At 42.5% G+C, this 16,638-nt stretch overlaps 1 long non-coding RNA gene across 1 annotated transcript; it reads left to right on the top strand.

Annotated features, from left to right (window-relative positions):
• Positions 1 to 784: 784 nt before the first annotated feature.
• Positions 785 to 12,031, top strand: LOC113134813 (uncharacterized). Its single transcript, XR_003296096.1, has 3 exons — positions 785 to 978; positions 3,668 to 3,762; positions 11,234 to 12,031. It is a non-coding gene; the product is annotated as an uncharacterized LOC113134813 (long non-coding RNA).
• The last annotated feature ends 4,607 nt before the right edge of the window (positions 12,032 to 16,638 follow it).

Below are 16,638 nucleotides of genomic sequence, written 5' to 3'. Positions count from 1 at the left end.
AGGACATAATGGGGTCACATTATAGGCTAGTATAATGGGAATACAGGCCAGCTAATTAACCTTATTTCGTTACTGTTAAAAATGCATTAAATCACAGATTAGTGTTAAACTGAGGGGAGATCTGACTGGGCATAATTTAGTATTTCAAATGTCTTATAATGTTTTCCTCCTGGTTGGCTTCTTTAGATCAGCTGATATAGTCTGTCCTAAATTTAAAAAAAAATGTTTAAGCTTTAATGTCTCAGGATTTCTAACCCATAGCATCAGCTGTAAGCAAAAGAGCGTCTTCGTTCAATATCTCTTTAAAACGCAGCAGACTATTGTGAAGGATTAAAGGGATTTCGTGAAGTTTGTGTTCCCATTACACTGTATGAACAGGATTATAACGCTTAAAGAAAACGCTTCTGTAAACGTGACGGTGAAGTAAAGGAGCCTCACTTGATCAAAAAAAAATGTTATAGGTTAAAAAATATCTAATTAATTTCTCAAGGATGCAGCCATTCCCACAGAATCAGGTCTGACCCAGATTTGCATGAGCCCCAGTTTGCTTTAAGAAATGTTTCGCGCACTGAATTAAATGGCCTCATTAATGAGGATAATTGGGGGAACCAGCTCGTGATTGACACACACCTGCATCCAGTGTTCAGATTGGCTTTAATATTTTCAGATTCCCGCCTCTCTCCCTCTCCCTCTCCCTCTCCCTCTCTGAGGCGGAGTTTCTCTCCCCTCTGCTCACCGGGACGACTCTGTGCACTTGTCAGTCGCAGCTCGCCTGTATCTGGGAGCGGACACCGTGTGGTTCCTATAGAGGTCCACAGAGACAGGACGCTTTATAGCTTCTATACTCTCTCTCTCTTTAGTGTTTCACTGGACGCGATCAAACCAGACAATAATAAAAACCGAAAAATCCGAGGCGGACTTGAAATTGTTGGATGATACTGACTACAGTGGAGAGGAGTTAGCCTGGCAACCTTGCAAGTAAGTGGGGTGCTGCCTTTATATGACTGAGGCATAGTTGATTAAATCTAATTTAGATGACTCTTTATTTGACAGTCTGCTGCTGTGCGTTTATTACGCTGATTCCTGCAGGGTGTTGTAGAAGTAGAAGACTATAGATGAGACCTTAAAACAGACGCACAATTAAAGGGTGTCTAATGGCAACTTTAGTGTCAGGGCTGGTGCTGTAGCATAATGGCCCAACATCGAGCAGTGCGAAGCCACAATATTGACTAAAGGTAGCTCTAACTCCTGAAGATGTATGTACGAATGAATGGTTGTGGTGAGGACGAGGTGTGTGGCCTGCAAGTCCTGAATATTTTTTCTATTATTATTATTCTAACACTTTATTTATTATGAATATGTCGATAGAGAAAAGTTGACCCCGTGGTGATAGGAGCTATTTTGTCTAGTGCATCACTCAACCTGTGTGTGTATGAGTGTAAATGTGAGTGTGTAGTCAAACCAATGTGACCTGTGTGTTTGAAACACACCTCACCTCTATATAAATAAATAAAGCAATAGATCTATAGATAAATATGAATAAGGACTGTGTTATTAAGCTGAGCAGCTTTGTTGCTGCTCTCTCTCTCTCTCTGTATGTGTGTGTGTGTGTGTGTGTGTGTGTGTGTGTCAATGTGAGGGGCTCTCAGTGCAATGTGACCACGGGCAGGCTCCCCCTCTCTCCCTGTTTGCTTCAGAGAGGCGGCCCCTTTAAGAGACGATGGGTTAGTTTGTGTCTTTGGTTATCTAGCTGTATGAGTTTTAATTTCATAAAGCTAGAGAACCGAAAGTACGAACTGACGCCGAACACTTCGGAGCAAGGGGTCCTTCAGGCTCGGCATGGAGGAGGAGGAGATGATGCCGGGGAGCCAGCTGCCAGCAGCAGCGGGAGGAAGCTGGAGGAACTGATGCTGAGGAGGCTGAAAGCCGCCACCGCGGAGGCAGCGGAGCTGCTTCTGCTGCTGCTGGTGGAGGAGAGGTCCGCTCAGCAAAACAGTGATTTTAGTGGAGGCCGTTCACCTCTTGCAGATAGGAGTTCAGAGGAGCCACTATCGCGTTTGTGAGGGCGTGAATGTTGCTGCTTTTAGGGCTCGTGGTTTGGGCATCGCGGTGATGCTGGGGCCTGTTCGGGTCCAATAAACCGGTTTTTCGTTTCACTTTAGGACTTAAGGGAGTGATGCATGAGGAAAACATACTAAAAGAACCCAGTGCACGCTGCTGTGTAGTTGTCATAACTGTGTGGGTGTTAAAACTGTAATATCTTCAGGGGTGAGACAGAAATAGTTAAAGGAGTCATGCGATTGGTCGATCCAGGACTCACGTGACGGTGTTGGCAGCAGCAGCAGATGGGTTTCTAAGATCTCATATGTTGGTTATGGCGGTTTCTGTAGGCCTATGAGTTGGTAGCCTTTGTTCATTTACTCCAAAAACTGACACTGTGTGAATTTAACCTGCAGACTCATTCCCTGACTCCTCCGAGTTTATTTCTTTCAGTGCAAAATGAGTCATGTCCCCTGGTTGTGATTAACTTGACATTAGGAGTGTGATGTATAATTGGATGCATGTGTAGATCACTTGGTGCAAATGAGATATAGAGGAAAAGCAGAACAGAGCTCTTGTGTGCTAAGATGCTTGATAACACCACAGAAACAGTGTTTTTCCATCATGTGAGTGTGGGTTGATTGCATCTTTGCTTCCCAACCAACCCAAACTGCAGAGCATAACACATCAACATCATGCCGCATCTGTACCAGGCTGTACATGAACATCTTCAGCCTGTTTTGAACATGCTTTCATCACTGAAGATGAATCCAAATTAGACGCGGCAGATAGGTTCAAATTTGTGTTTTGCCGGGTGGATTATTTTCATGTTTCCCTGCTAGATAGGAACAAAATAGGACATCGGCTCTGAGTTTGATCTATTCTTAGAGCGGAATCAGCAAGCCTTGGAGATGACTGAATATCCCTGAAGTCTCAGCATGCTCTATTTAGACCATGACTGACAATATTTGATGTGCGCCGTTAAACAAGAGAGCTCAAAGGGTGTGTTGTTGACGTTTGTATGTGAGAGCTCGTGTACAGTTTGAGTCAGTATATACAGTTTGATTTTTTATGTCCTGCATCCTGTGGTCACGCAAAGAAAATCAGGGATTAAAATATTATGGTGTTATGTAATTGCAATCTTTTTGTTCAGTTCTACAGACCACAGTGATGCTTTTGGGAATTTATATTCAGTTTTTATTTTCATGTTCAGTCTGTATTTTAGTAGCTTAGCAACTGGGATACCCAGATGAGGCATGCTCTATACCATCGCTTTGTGGTTTAGTTTTTCATTATTGCTTAGTATGGCTTTTCCATGACATTTCATATTTTTCCCTCTCCACAAACACTTTTATCAAGCATGATTTCCTGTAAAGAACAGAAAATATATTTAACCTTGCAGCGAAGCACAATAATGAGAAGTGCATGGACGAAAACAGTACTTGTAAAGACAGTAAAAACATGTTTAGGAGACTGCTGTTAGCTGCAAGGTCAACTCAAATGTATTTATTTCGTCTTCTGTCTTTCATTTCCCTCCACTGCTTTAAAAATCACTTATTTATTCCTAAAACCTATGATGATAAAAAATTAAAGCAAGTACTGATTCTCTTTTCTTCTGTCTTTAAAGGAAAATGCTGTCAACTTCAGCTTTGAGGTTTACATAAATGTACAGTGATGACAATCATCCACCAGACAGGATTGGGAGGAACAGTCATACTGCAGGTAAATATTTAAAACAAGAACACATGCACGATGAACATAAATGTGGTTCACACCCCATGATGTTGCCCAGTGCGTAAGCAGCTCATGTTTTCTGTGTAATGTATTTTCGGTATAACAATAAATCCATGTAGTTAAGAGAATGGTTTGGGTCAAACTTTAAGACACTGAAGGTTTGGAGATAGTTTTGTTTCTATAGTGATGGTGCAGTATTAATGGTGGTGGATTGGTGTCTATATTTTGTAGAGATGGATGGAGATGATTGTGTGTGTGTGTGTGTGTGTGTGTGTGTGTGTGTGTGTGTGTGTGTGTGTGGGAAGGGGAGAATCATTTTATTTTTATTTTAATAAACTTAAAGTTCACGTCACTGCATGTTATTCAAACAAAAAAGGGCATCGGGAAAGACATGTACTGCCATTTTTTTTGTGTGCACAGTATCAGTTTTATACCATTCACACTATTGTCTGGATATATACATACAGTGTGGAGCTGTAATAGACTGTATCCAAATGAACAGTGTAAACGGTGCGATTTAAGCGAGTGAAGTAAGGCCATGTTGCATCATTCCTTCCTTTCTTGAAGCATTCATGTCTTTTACATTGTACATCACCCGCCATCCTCCTCACACACATCTCTGTCTTCCATTCTCATACATTCAGCATTTTATCCCTTTAAAAGCTGTGATCCTATTTGTCAGGTAGAGTGTGTGGTAGGTGCAGGGGAGGTGGCCGTGTAATCTTTGCTGCGGTTCTTTATCCCGTTAGGAGAGCGCAGGCGTATGGCTCATCGAACGTTTGGACTGCTCATGTGGAAAGAGTGTTTGGGTGGCTCTGTCCTTTTTGCCCCAAATACCTTGAGGAGCCACCCTCCCCTTGTCCAAAGCCTCCTGATCATCATGAGCAAAGTATCAGTTTGCATTAAGGTATAGCTCATGCATAATTAAGCAACGGCAGCATTAAGTCAAAATGCTTCAAAAATACAATGCTTTGCAAGGGAAGTCTATAATAAGATGATCAGTTCAGTGAGTTATTTTTGGTTTCACTTTAATATTTAACTTCAAATTTAAAAATTTAAAGTTTCTGAGAAAAATCAAAAGCAAATGTAAACCAAAAAGATGTTAGTTATTTCAGCAACATCGAAACAGAAACATTTGCAGCTTTAAGTTTGACTGTTTGTTCCCTCCAATTTCACCTTAAATAGCTGAGCATTAGGAATTAAACAATAAGTACATATTGTTAGCAAGGTCAAATCTTCATGGTATCACAACCCGGAGGCTCAATAGAAAGCTCAGTTATTCAAATTTTAGTATGGCGTTCTTTCAGTCGCCCAGATTTTCCCAAGCTTTATATTAGCATATGCAAGGACCGGCCTGTGCTGCTGTTTTCTAAAGTGAATGTAAATTATAACCTCAGTATTATACAGGCTGATAGGAGATAAATCTCTGCAGTAGGCTAATGCATTGCAGCGAATGGGGGTGTGGGGTGCTATAAAGGGGTTGAAGGGTGTGTGTGTGTGTGTGTGAAGTACTGTACAATAGTACAATAGTGGCAGATGGAATACAGACTAGCACTCGCTAATAGTCATGCTAAACTGTCTTTCCACTGGTTTTAGTTTGTCCAGATCTCCTACCACATTCCTAGAAAAATATTTGAAAATTAAAAAAATAATGCACCAAGACAGTAATGTTTAGAAAGTTGCAATATTGGTGAAAAAGTTTTGTGTGTGTGCACACCGTTTTAAAACAAATATTAACACAGGGAGATTACTAAGTCGAAATTTGCACTTGTGCGGTCCAAAAGGCTGAGGGGCTTCAGGCCTCACGAGCGGAGTGGAGATCTCTTTGGAATCCCTATGCAAACTAGTTCTTGAATAATGACATGTATTTATGAAGGGCTGAGAAGGGGGTCCTGCTTTTGAAAGCCAGTAGTCCGGAGCTTGAATGGGATAGAAGGAGGAAAGGGCGGGGGGAGTCGGACAAGGGGGGGACGGGTGTCTATGTGGAGGGGGTACAGGGGCCCCCCAGCAGTCCAGGCCTCAGCCGAGGCAGCTGTGAAAAGGGGTCCCGTCTTTTTCCCACGCCCAGCAAGACGCGAAACACTGCCGCAGCTCGCTAGGGTCAAGTCCCATCGCTAATATATACACACATACATACACATGCATGCACACACACATAGAGGGAGAGATGTGTGTGTAAAAGTTGTGCAAATTAACAAGCTGTCTGGGAAACTCTGTGACATGGGGACACCTGCTCTTCTCCCAGAATGCTTTGCACACTCATCAGGGGCCACTAAGCTTGATGGGACAACAATTAGGTCATAACTTTAACTTAAAATTCTGTTGTGGATTGAAAAGAGCATTAAGTCTTTCTTTCTTTTTTTGGATTTTTAAATTGGTTATATACTCCACTCTGCTTTTGTTACATTAAAAAAGTTCATTTTCATATAATATAAATTGTTAATTTTTTAGAATAAGCTAATTCTGTGTTTTTTGTACTATGATGCAAAAATTGCGGAGAATGTGGTGAAACAGTGCAATATTTTACCTATGTAGTTGGTGATGTGTCCATTCGCTCAGTCTGTAGAGACAAACTTGGCCTTGTGCTTGATCCGAGACCCTGTCAACTTGGCATTGTCTGCATACACACACACACACACCCACAGACGCATGCACGGCTAGTTTCAGGGAAACACAAAAGGAAAATTCTAACATGAAATGGAGGAGGGTTGGAGGAAGATATGGCAACTATAGAGGGACGTTTTGGGTCTGAACTCCCACTGTGACCTTCTTTTTCTTAATACAAAATGTGGAGTTAAAAAAGAGCGACAACGTTTTAGACAGAGAACATGGATCACCATGTGCTCTATGAGAAAAACTGTTAATAATTACAATAAAAAGTAAAGCAGAAAAAAACAAAAAGTGACATACAATTATTGAGTTAATTTGCTTCAAGTCTAGTGTTCAACTGTGTCCCCGAATTTCACATGTGGTGTTTTTTTCCCCCCAGTTTGTGTGTTTGCTCGTTCATGTTTTAAGAGCACCGTTTCTCTTGCAGCTTTCTGAAACGTCGTCCATGTCAGCAGCTGCTCCTTTGCTACCTTCCCCAAGACGCTGGTGTCACACCCATTCCTTCCCTCTATCTCTCTCAAGATACTGGCACACCAATCAAATCAGTGCTGCACTCAGTTCCCTCCCCGCTCCCTGCCATCGCTGCATCCAAGATACACAGAGCGGTGTCACACTAATTCATTTCCCCCTACCTGCTCGAGCTCCCAGCCTAAATTCCACGTTATGAAAGATATGCCTGCTACCTTTTTGAGCAAGCATCCTCTATTGTCTTTCTCTCTCTTGCACCAACTCCCTATCTCTCCTCTCTACTGCCTGTCCCTCCTTCCCTACCCCTTTCTCCCTTCCCTGTTATCATGCTCCCTTCTATTCAGATGAGTTTCAAATAGAGAGGGGGACCCTTCTAATTAGCTCTGTAAAGATGCTTTGTTGTGGTCAGTGTGGCCACCAGTGTGTGCATTGAGAGGGAATCTGTGACAGCTAGTGTTAGCCTTGAGAAAGTGTGTATGGGCCCTTAATGAGGTTTGTTAGCTGAGTGTGTATCCTGCTGTTTGAATACACCCTCGGCAGCCTTTGAAGGAACAGAGATGAAGCGAGAGAAGGAGCAGAGAGGAGTCTTTCAGCAAGGCAGGTTGCAGAATGCAGATGATGCATTATGCTCAGTGTGGTTTCCATTTGAGCAGAAGATGAGATGAGAATAATGCCCTACTTGCATATTGTCTGTTAAAAATGTGGGAAATATGTGTGGGTCATCATGCTCATCAGATGGAGGGTGGGGGGGGGGGGGTTTCCTCACCTCAGAAATTTGTAGTAACCCCAATAAACCCTGCGTGGATACATTCTCAACACATGCTAAAGCACATAGAGAAGCTCAAGCTAGAAACACTGGCTGAAGATTCATCTGCTGGTTTAACATGAAAGAAGGTGGTTGTAGCGCTAAGACATGTTTGGAAACTCAGCTGACAGTTTTCTGACAAATGTGGAGCTCTGAGAGACAGACTCAGTTCATCATTTGTGGTTATGAGTAAAGGGGGAAAAAAGCAGAAGCTAGCGATGGCTTGTCAGAAATCATTATTGTAGCTAAAGTTTTAGGAAACATGTTACTGAGCTGCATTTTCATTTTAAAGTCTAAAAAAGGGCTGTCTTGTACATTCAGCATAAGGACAGTCAACATGAACTGATGATTAAAGAAGGTATGAAGGTATGAAAATGCAGACAAAATGTAGATGAGAGGTGGTTCTGGTGGAAGAACGAGAGAGATTAGAAATGGCAGGAAGCAGACAAGAGCCGGAGGTGGAGGGTAGATGGAGAGAGAAAAAATAGGTTTGGAAATGAGGGATTGTATGGAGCCAAAGAGCCAACCTGCTGGGCCTGCCTGCTGCCTTAGAGATTGTAAACTGTCACTCAGGATGCAGACAGACAAGCAAGACAGACATCATTTGCCCGTATTACCCTCTACTACCGAAACGGTCGTCCACGCAGCACACCCCCGCTTCCCTTCTTCTTCTACTCTTTACTCCAACGCCAGCATTTCTTCTCTGCCCGTGCACATGCATGTATATGATCTCCCTAATCTATTTCCTCTATCTTCTCCCTGTCTCTACTTTCTTTCTATCGCCAGGTCTCTTTTCAGCTGATAAAATGAGTCAGCTTGCAGTGTACTCTCCCCTCTCATTGTTCGATGGTTCGTTGCCTCTCCATAGGAGGCAGAGAGTGTTTGGGCTCTTTCCCCCGTTTTACCAGTTTACCAGTGTAATCCTTTACACCGCCACAATGAGCTCTCACTCCAGCTACAGGATTCTATTAGGCTCCCAGAGAGACACAGGATCTCCATAAACATTTTCCAGCTACACCTATACCCCCCCACCCCCCCCCACCCCCCACCCCCACCCCACCACCACCACCATCACCCACCTCAAACACAGCCAACCTGATATCTTCTTCTATAAATTTTAAACAGAAACCCTACTTTGTTTTGCCAGAGGAAATTTCACCTGTCTGGAAAAGGAGAGTAGAATAAAAGCAAATACACTTACATTACTAACAGCTTGTTAACGCTGTCAGCTTCACTCCCAAACTGTCTCCCAAAACAGTGTTCTTTTACAACCGCAGAGTATAAGAGCATAACAAGCAACTGTGAACAAGCAAAACGCTTGTTATACGGTCTTTGGAGGAACACTAAAGATGTTTAAAAAATGCTGAAGTCATTGGAGGATGTGATTTCTGTTCTCAGCAAATGTGATGCCGTTAACGTCTACAGATAAACTCCCATATTTGTCATTTCATGCGCGTTGCCTGGCTCTGTGCATGTATTTCAGTGAAACCTTTGAAACGTACGAAGTGCTGCTGCATTTTGGATCATTTATTTTCTTTCCTTTTTCTGTTGTTGATGTGTCACCCCTTTGAGTCTACTTTTTGGGGAAGGGTTCTTCTCTGTGTATTGCCTTTATTTGTTGTGACAGTGCAACAAGTATTTTAATTAAAACTCAGTAATGTATTTTATAGACTTGTACAGAAAAAGAAGAGATATCACCAGAAAACACATGTTGTGGAGCTAAGTACCCATTGACTTAGTTTTGTATGAGGATTATTTGAAATTATTTAAATATTGTTAGTATGCTTTCTCAATGTTAAAACACTGTTTGTGTAACTAACAGAAAAGCTTTCCTTCAAAATAGAAATAAAACATTCGAGCAAAAATGCAATAATCATGGTGGGCATGGACTAGTGAGCTTAGTTAGGCTCCACAGCGTCATCTAAATTTATTACAGTAATAAGTACAGACAACTTCAGCTACATATTATCCAACCAGAAGCAGGAGCTGGAAGCAGCTGCTACTGGCCTTGATTTGGCATCGTACAATGAAACTACAATAGCCAAGTAAAATTCTACAAAATATAAATAAACGTGTATTTATATCTGACTGATTCTGTAATGGTCTTTAATAGTAATTTCAGCCTTAATGTTGGATCATGTGGCTATAATATATCTTAACCATCTGTGTTTGGATTTTTTTAATACATCACTGTAAATATGCCACTGTAAAAAAAAAAAAAAAAAAAAAAGGCGCATTTTCAACTGCTGTCCCTCGACCACATGGTGAATTACCATTAAAAATAATATGATGATTATTAAGTAAAAGCCAAGAGAAAGCAGATGAAACAAAAGATGGCCTAAAGATCTAGACTAATTGTGTACTAAATAGGCTTATGATGAATATCTTGTTAAATGTTAGAATAATGATGCTGAATATCTTCAGAAGGAGACATATTTGTATTAACTATTTGGGAAATATTTAAGGCTGCAGTTTGCCTGATGCTGCTGTGATTTATCTCTGGACATCTTTCTGGTTCCTTAAGTCCAAAGCCACGGGTCACATGGCTCTTCTCTCCTCCGCCTTCCTCCCTCCTTCCTCATACACAAACATATCTCACGTTAGTCTCTCTCCTCCTGCTCCCTCCCGCCAATCCTTCCCTCTTCTCCCATCTTGATAATGCAGCGCTTTTCTTAGTTGCTGGGTGGAGGGCTGCCCTGAACTAACATTGTCCCCTGCGCCGACTCTAGTGGGGGGCCCTATTGTGTGTGGAGGAATGGCGAGTTAACACCCATGTCTGAACCCTCTCAATGGGGGCATTGTGTCTGAATCTTCCCTCGGCTCACCCAATATCACCCCACGTCAAGCCCCTGCACAGGCTAAGCTAAGGGCTACTCCGGGCGCACCACATTATATGTTGAATATTCACATAACAGCAAACACAAACTTACCAACAGACCATGCCATAACTGACCTTGACCATTACTTTCCCCACTACCCACTACTTTCTCTAACTTATTCATTTTCCAGCAAATCACTCTGAGTTAGAATGTCTTTGCAGCTGGGTTTGACAGAAATGGGGTCTAGTGGGCGTACGGTACTGAAGGAGGCCCCTACAATGCATTTCTCTTATAGAAAAGAACAAAGCCCAACATAAAGGAATTTATTGTATTAGCACAAAAGCAGGATTCAGAATGCTTTCATACATATAACATTTTTTGTTTATTATTATTATTTATACCTGTCAATAGATTTTGGTCAAAATGTATGTAACATAATATATAAATACATTTTCTTTATAATTTAGGTTTTGTGTGATGATTTTACCAAGGATGATTTGTATATCTGGAAAACATTTAAAAATGTGAACAGAGATGATGATGCCTCTGTGGTTCATGTAGCATGTTGAGAATTTTTATTTGTTTCTCTATAGCAGCGAGAGCCTTGGGGCAGGTTACAAAAGCCCAAGTTGGTGTTTTCTTCCCACGTATTTTTAATCAAAGTGTTAGTGTTTACATTTGCATTTGCATTGAGCAGAGGGATGTTGAATGCCAAAGGTGAGATTTTGAAAAACACTCTTTATTTTCCCTTTTTCAGATGGAAACAAAGGTGGGTGGTTGGAAGGCTGAATAAAGGCTGGTAGATGACTGAACTCAGAGACCTGGTGGAGCTCATCATCATTGCCATGGGCTCTCGTCTTTCTCCTCTCCTCCTGTGGCCCCGTACCTCCATCCAGGGGTCCAACAGAGCCAGCGAAGCCGAGGCGGGGCGGGGTAGTGTGTGGGTTGGCAAAGATGGAGACGGTCCCTGAAGGCTAGAAGCACCTCTGGAGCTCCCAGCATGCAGGAGAAATCAATATGAAACACAGAGCCTGCACAGCTCAGAGTGGGGTTTCCTGCGTTAGTCTGTGGCCTAGGGGCCCTCAGACCTCCAAAGGACAGGCCTTGCATGGCCCTTTCAGCTGTAGCCCCTGCTCCTCAGATTGGACCTCAAGTCCCAATCTCCACTGGCTGTGTGTGGTTCTGCTGAAGGGGAGCTCTCCCCAAATACCCAGAACATTGAAAGACTGCTGAGAGGGATATTCCTTTCTCTGTTTTTTTCCTTCATAAGATTGACATATTCCCCACCTTGTGCCTCCGGCTGCTTTAAAACCATTTTGGAAGTTCTGCTTTTGACTCATTCTCCATTCTGAACTTGCCTGTTGTTTATTCCCCAACCAGTTTTTACATTTGACAAAAAGACAGTACGATCTTTATTTTCTCTCTCACGCTTGGTTTGCTGTTACTATGGTGAGTCGTAGACATGTTTGTTCGCACCAGAAACACCGGCACATGCAGTACGAACATCTTTTTTCTCCGTGATGTCTATTATTCAATTCCAGACTGACTGAACTGAGAAGGAGGCTGAAGATCACAGAGCAGGGACCTTCCCACCTTGTAGTGGAGATTGTAAAATGGCAAGTATCTCTCGTTAGCACTCCACATTTTCCACTCTGTGAACAACTTTGAATTCACTCTCACAACCTCATATTGCCTAAAATAGCGTGCGTGTGTGTGTGTGTGTGTGTGTGTGCGTGTGTGCGTGTGTGTGACTATACCCCACTTTGGTTCATTGGGAATGATTTTATAGTGCTGACAACTGCTTTAAAAGATTTTTCTTGAACCTAAAGAAATATTTGGAAATTAACAACTTAAATACGTTTTTTAATAAAGTCTCATAAATTACATCACACAAACCTGAACATTTTGAAATAGATCACAGATCACAGATCACAGACACAACTGCTCAAGATCCATGTATTATCTACATCAGGGAGCTGTTGTATTCTATATGATTGGCCTTGAGAGTGTTTGCCAGTGAGCAGCAGCAGCGTGCACCCGCTGCTCCCAAACTGTACCGTTGTCACGGTATTGCAGTGTGGTTGTTTTCATCCAGATGGGCACAGCTTCAGACAAAATGGCCGCCAGTTTTTCCCTCTGCCAAAGATGGTGGGCGCATTTCTGTTGTCTACCATCTGTGCATCCGTTAGCTGTTGTCGAATGCAAATCGGGGCTAATTGCATTAGCATAAACCACCTTGTCATTGGCGTGTGCTGATAATTGCTGCTATGAAGGCGACATGGTGGCGAGCAATCAGGAGTGAAGCTACGTTTTAAAGTGTTTTCTGTGTTTGTTTTTCTCTTGGGGTGCAGTTTTCACACCCTGAAATGTGTGTGAGAGGTGTTCGGTGCATGTAAGATCAAGAGTCTGGACTTACTGTGCCATATGGTGTGTACGTTTGCATGTGATTCCCCCGCATGCAAATGTGACACTGTACAAAAGATTAAGCCGGGGATTTTTTTTTTTTAATCAGATAGCGCTCCGTCATGCAAACACACTCATAGTTTCTTACACACAGACATACATCATGCACCAATGAAAGCATTAAGCAGAGATGCTCAAACATGCACCCAGACTGTAATTAAGAAGGGACCCATAGACCCAACAAACTCCAGACAGACAGACCATAATAGTCTCATTTCCATGCACATGGGTGTCTGGTTACCATGGTACTGAGCAAATTGTGGGGGGACTGATTTTGCCAGGAAGGGGTTGCACATGAAACATATAAATAAGCGATACCATAAAAATTGCTGCCTGATGAACACTGGACTGGAGCGTTGAAGAGTCAGTTTCCTAAGAACACACCAATGAGAGGAAAATGAGAAAAAACTGAAAGGCAACTTGCATAAAATGAAAAAAAATAGTCAACATGTCTAATCTCATAACGTAGTGTACTAATGTTTGGAGCTGCTCGTGTAGTCAAAGGATTGAAGAATTGTATAAATGAATATCTCACGTTTCTGCATTTCGGCAGTGAGTCGTTTCATGGTTGCATTTGATTGAGCAGGTCTTGATTTTGGGCCGTTAATTCATGCGATGAGAGTCGTCTGAGCGGCTGAGCAACAATGGAGCCTTCGTATTTGCATCTGCCCATTAAGGCAGCTGCTGCGCCGTACAGTTAGGTCTACTGTGGGCAGCAAAATGGCGGTCACGCGAATCATAGGGTCTGTCTGCTGGTCATGGGAGCTGAGGAGAGGAGAGAGAGCGAGGAGGAGGGGGGAGGAAAGGGGGAGGGAGGATTTTGGGGTGTCTGGATTGAGAGAGTTAGAGGGTTGCAGGGTCTAGACCGTTCACGTTCGAGGGGGGAGTGGTGGTCTAGGAGGGGAAGATGGAGTGGGGGGTGTTAGTGTGGGGGTTATTACTTGAAGGGGGGTGTCTGGTTTTAGGAGGAACCATTAATGAGATTGAAGGGGAGGGGGTCAGTTTGTCTGTATTTGTGAACATGTGTCTCGGCAATTTGCATAGAGCAATGAGGGCGTCCATATGCTGTGCGCCGAGGCAAATTCAGTCACAGTCGTTTGCACGCCTCTCAAGGTTGAGGCTGAGTGTTGCACCCTTCTACATCTGGCAGTCTGTCGGAGAGCAGGAACACGCTCTACCCCATTTCTTACAATAACACTTAAACACTCCTACAATGCTGAAGCCTCATGTTAGCCGCATCACTGTTTCAGTCCGTCACACCAGCCAATAAGGCGATGTGATGCTGCTTGCAGCCAATGGCAAATGTTAGAGAGTCAGGAAGAGGAAGGAAAGGCGAGGCGAGTCTTGAGTTTACCCTTGATGTGCTGGGAAAGAGAGAATCAACAACACAGGTACAGTGGGAGGAAATCGAAGAGAGGAAGGCCAAGTAGGATGAATGGCGTAATTTCATCATGATATGGTTTTCCAAATATAACACAGATGAAAAGCAAAAATATGGGAAAAAGCAGGTTATTAGACACAAAAACCACGACCGTGTTATATATTTTTTGTCCAGCAGGCAGGCATGAGATGCTAGGATAAAGAAGAAAAGACTCAACTCCAGTAGTAAAGTCATGAAGATGGTGTGGTTGACCTGAGGCCCAAAAAAAGTCAGACACGCTGACAGAGACAATGCTGATCTCCATGATGTACCGTATAAAAAGTGACACGTTGAGAGTCTGAGCTGGAGGTCTGAGCTCAGAGCGTGGGAATATGAGGAGAACATATGCAGAATAGTCCGGTGCTGGCGAGACACCCTTGCTATTGTAGCAGGTGAAAGAGGACCCTGGAGTTCATGGGTCAAGGCCAGTGAAGGGACTGTCTGGCTCATGAGTGTGTGTGTATGTGTGTGCAGGGCCACATTGGCTGTCGTCTGGGTCTTGTAGGATGCAAATGTAGTTGCCAGGCTGTTTGATAAGCACTGCCATCTATTGTTAGCACAGTCTGGTTATTCAGGGAGGACTAGACTGGGTATGGACTTGGACAAGTGCTCCTTCATCATCTTGTAGTTGCAGCAGAGTAGCAGACAAGCAGACAGACAGGCAGCCGAAAGTCAGACCACCCCTGCTGAAAGTGTGATGGTGTTGTCTGGAAGCCTTTTCTTCCCACATCTCTACTTTCTGTTACATTTCTTCTCTGAATGACACGTTAGTCTCAGTCTCTCCAGCGTAGTGCCTTTCTTTGTTTCTTCTGGGATTGATGGCAGCTTTGTGCAAGGACTCAACATTTCCATGAAGGAGGAAATCTATGCAGCCATTTAGAGCCTATATTCAGCTGCTGGATTTAGGTTATTGTTGACCATTCTGATTTTGGTCAAATCATACTGGGAAACCTCATTAATGTTTTTATCTATACTTCATCTTTATTATCTTACAAGATAAGGCTGTAGATATTTAGTATTTTAATTTTTACTTTATTAATCCTCAAAGGGAGATTCAGTAATGAGGATTGTCCAACTTAACATGGGAACCATGTCTTTTTGAATCTATACATAAATTGTCTTGCAGGTGCAAATACCTACTAGAAAACTAAATGTGTTTTAACTCATAGTGGCAAATGTGCTGTTTATGAGGTTTAAATGACTTTCTCCAAAAACTACAATGCCCAGCAGTTTTGGGTAGTTATTTGAAATTTAAAAAAAAAGGCTATTAATTCGATTTTTTTTTTTTTTAATTTACGTCTTCAATAGTTTCAAGTAGACTTGGGGTTAAGAGCTGCAGACAGATTGACTAACACATCAGACTGACACCCATTAAATAAAAATACAGAATAATGCCAGAGTTATTCATTCATCTAATGCATCATTTTTACCCAGCCAGAGACGCGGTTGTTTGTTTCCTTACATTAAATTGTATTTAGTTTCCTGAGCAGTTCATTTGTGCAAAAGATCTATTTCCAATGAAAAGAACTGCATATGTAAAGGTGTATTACTTTTGGTATCTCTTTAAGAGAGAAAGCATTACCTCATCAGGAGTTGTGTAAAGGAAGGAAGTGAGTGAATGGATGAAGGAGTGCAGTGCTAACTCTCTCCACTCCTTTATGCCTGTGGGTGCAGGCTTCATTAGCTCTACAGAAAGGGACAGCTCCCTCCCAGTTCCCTCAATAGACCCATAGACCTGTCTCACTGGCACAGGCTCTGGCTCAGTGGGGAGGGTGTGTGTGTGCGTGCGTGTGAGTGTGTGTGTGTGTGTGTGTGTGTGTGTGTATATGTGTGTCAAAGTGTGTGTTTGTGCCCACAGGTTAGTGCATGTGTTCCCAAACCATTCAGACACCGCCAGGCCTCATAGTTTCTCACTCATGCCTAAAGGAAGCCTGGCATTGACACTTTATTGAGACTCACATCTCTCTTGCACTTTCTTTGTCCCTCAGTCTCATGTTTTCTCTCACATGCTTTCCACTATTCTCCATTTCACAGTGTTTTCTTCACTGTGCTCTTTCACTTGCTCTGTTCCTCTCTGTCTCAATACTGAGTAAAGAACCATATGCTGTACTGGACCCAGACTGTTGCCTCTGCAGCAGATTTAGGTTTTTAGACTTATTTCACTTAAGTTACTTAACATTAACTTTTCTGACAATTTTTCCACATTACTAAATTTATAAAAGGCGATATAAATACACCCCTGTTAGCCAATAAATTAAAATAAAATCTTTACAATTTAT

The sequence above is a fragment of the Mastacembelus armatus genome, chromosome 17, assembly GCF_900324485.2.
Source record: "Mastacembelus armatus chromosome 17, fMasArm1.2, whole genome shotgun sequence".
Classification (NCBI taxonomy): domain Eukaryota; kingdom Metazoa; phylum Chordata; class Actinopteri; order Synbranchiformes; family Mastacembelidae; genus Mastacembelus; species Mastacembelus armatus.
Note: the sequence above shows the minus strand (reverse complement) of the source record. Positions and strands in the feature narration are given on the sequence as shown.